Raw genomic sequence first — 4,384 nt, forward strand, 5'->3', positions numbered from 1 at the left:
TGCAGGAGGTAGAAGGATTAACGGCCCGGTATGGCAGCAGCTTTGCACCCATGTGATGAGAGCTTTACCGGGCTAATTCATTATGTCAAACCGGGGAACACCAAACTTATTTTCCTGTTTACGTGAAGTAGCCTACTCTGCATGTATAGGCTGCAAAAAAACAACAACTGTGATTCTTTAGCCTATAATGACCATGGGGAATATGTTGAAATAGCCTACCCCCTATATCCAGTAGATAACATTTACAGTAAACACACTGGCCAAAATAAAACAGGTCCCAGAATGGAAATTTCAAAGGAGAAAATACTGGCTTTAGCATTGTTGTCAGAGAAGATAATATAATTTCAATTTAGCATGTTTCCTTAAAGGGAAATTTCACCGCTGGAAAGCTGAATATATCTTTAAATTGGGTCACTAATGTAGTAGAAATGTAAAAAAGAAAATTGAAATTGGTGCCTTCTAGGCCGAGATAAGCCAGAAAATGTGTTTTTGGCTCAAATGGATGAAAGACACCAAATCCCAGAATGCACTTGCTTTGCTGCTGTATGAGGCCACTCCCAAGCCACGCCTACCCTTTACAGACAGACAGACAGTGAGACGATCAACTCAACAAGTGTGTTTTATTGTCATTTCAACCATATACACGAAAAAACGTTTCACCGTGGCTCAAGTGGTGTTACACATTTAAAACAAGCTTTTTTTTGGCCACAGCTGATACATTATCCGGACTTCTTTCAGCGGATTGATTGATAGCTCCAGAGTGAACAGAACTGTGTCCATGGCAACGCTCTGCTATGCATGGCAACGGTGTGTTATCCTTAGCAACAGTCTGTTATCAAGAAATAACAGACAACATTAGATAACATTCTACATTAGAATTCAACCAAGCCATGTAATAAAAGAAGGCTAACACATATATAGCATTAGCTCTTGGTGGGCTGTGGTATAAACATCAAGTATAAACACAGCCGTACATTTGCGTGGGATGTAGCTAGAATTGTCGGCATTTTACAGTCACAAACTCCACCAGCAGTTAGCAGTTAGTTGGATACAAATCACCCCATTTCTGCAACAGGCAGTCCGGGGTAACACAGCCCACCTCCACTAGTAGTCTTACCCATAGACATAATATAGAGTAGACGCCGCATCGGCTGCTGGGCGCAAGAAATGCGGCCGCCATCTTGGACCGGTCATATAGAAATAAAATCAATATTACTGGTATAACATTGGCGAATTTTACACAAGTGGCACAGACTGTATTACGACGCTGAAGTTGGCAAGTAGTTGGGAACTTAAAACTGTCCGAATCAGCAGGGACACACAATTTAGATTGCTGATCCTCCGTTTTTTTAACCTCTTACTGTATTGAACGAGTGTTAGTCATTAAGGTAAATTATTAATTATGTCTAAAACACACTTTTAGATTTGTGAAAGCTTTATTCTATTTGTGAAAATACAATAAAGGCAGATTTTACTGTTTTTTTCATATGTAGACCACATTGGACCAGGTCCAGATCCAAAACCACAATATCTAGACTTGTCAAATCTAGACTAAATTATCCCAGAGAGTCTAAGGAGTCTTAAAAACACAGTTTCAGATTTGTGAAAGCTTTATTCTATTTGTGAAAATACAATAAAGGCAGATTTTACTGTTTTTATCACATATAGACCACATTTGATCAGGTCTAGATCCAAAACCACAATACCTAGACTTGTTAAATCTGGACTAAACTATCCCAGAGAGTCTAAGGGGTCTTAAAAACACAGTTTCAGATTTGTGAAAGCTTTATTCTATTTTCTGTCTATTATTTGTGAAAATGCAATAAAGGTAGATTTTACTGTTTTTTTTTTTCAAACATAGACCACACTGGACCAGGTCCAGATCCATGAAACTGTGTTTTTAAGACTCCTTACACTCTCTGGGATAATGTAGTCTAGGTATTGTGGTTTTGGATCTGGACCTGGTCTACATATGAAAAAAAACGGTGTAATCTACCCTTATTGTGTTCTCATAAAGACAATAAAGCTTTCACAAATCTAAAAGTGTGTTTAAGACATAATTAATAATTTACCTTAATGACTAACACTCATTCAATACAGTAAGAGGTTCAAAAAACGGAGGATCAGCAATCTAAATTGTGTGTCCCTGCTGAACTTCAGCATCGTGACTGTATTATCAGTGTTGGGCAGTCCCTACTTGTAGCTTAGCTATAACTTAGTATTTTGGTGGTAGCTTCACTATTTCCTGAATCAAGTAACTTTTCAGTACCTTAACTTTATTTATCAAGTATCGCACGTAAGCTACACTTTTCTTGTCATGTGAAATTAGCACAACTTAAAGTAGCTTTCTTATGTAGTTAACCAGCCTACTGTTGTGTTTGGGTTACTTAGCTTGCTACATGTGACTGGGTGGTAACTTCTGTGTAGTGAAGCTTTATTCATGGCAGAGTAACTGGTAGCTTAGCTCACTACAATTTCCAAGCAGCTTGCCCAACACTGTGTATTATTCACATGTGATTCACCCCGACAAAAGTAAGATAACTCTCATGTCTCATACCCACCCCACTTACTTAGGCAACAGAACATCTGTTGGTTTGCAAAACAAGCTTATTCACAAATTAAGCAACTTTGGTTCATTATCAACAGATATGCATCAAAATAGGAGTTTTGTTGAAGAAATGTTCTAAGAAATGTGAAGGAAGAAAATAAGCTTGACCTCCTTTTGAAATGTTTCTGTGTAGACTCTCCTAAATCTTCTTTGTTTCATTTTGAAGAACAAAGAACAAAGATGTGAGGAAGAAGTGGGAAGTGGCTTTGAGGAGAGAAGGATTTACTGCTGTGTGTGTGTGTGTGTGTGTGTGTGTGTGTGTGTGTGTGTGTGTGTGTGTGTGTGTGTGTGTGTGTGTGTGTGTGTGTGTGTGTGTGTGTGTGTGTGTGTGTGTGTGTGTGTGTGTGTGTGTGAGAACAGATAAAGTTTCACGACAATTCAAGACTTAAATTCTGTCATCCCAGAACTAATTCTAAGCTTTATATCTGTACCGTAACCTTACTCTACACATATAGTTATAAGTCGTATGTGTCATCAGTCTGACAACATTAACACTGAAACTGAAAGCACTGGCAATGGCTTACAACCGCCTGGAAACACTATACATCCATTATATGGGAATACTGCTGTAAGTGTTGGCGGGTCTGTAAATACCTCTATTTGTTTGTGTTTCATGAACTCTAGCCTCATGGTGTGTGTGTGTCTCCAGGAATCCACATTTTGCCCTCCTTTGCTTCACACTGGGTTTTCGAGATTGTGTATAGTGAAGTTTATCTGTACATTATTTCTCTGATTGTCTTTTGTCAGATAAACTTCACACACACTCTTTCCCTCAGGGTTCTGTAAAGCACTTTGTAACAGTGTTTTAAAAATTGCCACATAAATTAAGTTTGCAGACTTTTCAAGGGAGTTTCGTGCAGTTTGAATAAAAACTGTCAAATATCTTAATTCATATCGATATCACAATATTCATAATCGCTATCACAATATCACATTTTGTCCATATCGTGCAACCCGTGTGTGTGTGTGTGTGTGTGTGTGTGTGTGTGAGACAGAGAGAGACAAATATTAAAAGCTTCAAGTGAACTCTAATATAATCTAATAAATAATATAATGTTTCTTAAACTTATGAAAATATCTGACTTTACTGCCAGTATCTGTTTCTGCTTTTCTATCATATTTATAGTGTGTGATTTGCAAAATAGGCTACCTATCATATCCTACATCGCATATAATTTCAGGGGACAGTCCCTGTTTTTGGTTGCCTGTCCCTGGCTAAATACAGAAAAAAACACCTCTGTCCCCGTTTTGTTTTTGAAGACACAACATTAGGTTTTTCAGTCAGATAGTCAAACTGGAAATGTCCCTGTCTTTCTTCCTTTTCGGGGATTATGTTGCCCGTTTTGATCTCGGACGTCTGGTCACCTTATATCATATATCAGAATATTATATTAGTTATGTTCACTATGAATATTAAAATACGCCGAACCATGTGTCTTGTATCATAGCTACGTGTAAGATCTTTGCAGCAAAAAAAACCGCGTGAAAATCAGTTCGGTATTCATTGAGGTATGATTATTTAAATGCGCTGACAACTCGTTGCACCTGCCAAACAGATTATACTGAGTGGAGCAGGTGACCGGTCCAAGATGGCGGCCCCACGGCTCGTCAGCGCCAGTAGGCAGTAGTGTTCGATGCGGCGTCTACTCTATATTATGTCTATGGTCTTACCCGGTGACAGAGCAGCAGGCTGGATTGTCCACAGCCAAAGATATATAGTCCACAGCAATATTTCCACAACAACAAAAACACAGCACAGCAGTCTCTGAACTCACG

Source organism: Perca fluviatilis, chromosome 5 (assembly GCF_010015445.1).
Source record: "Perca fluviatilis chromosome 5, GENO_Pfluv_1.0, whole genome shotgun sequence".
Classification (NCBI taxonomy): Eukaryota; Metazoa; Chordata; class Actinopteri; order Perciformes; family Percidae; genus Perca; species Perca fluviatilis.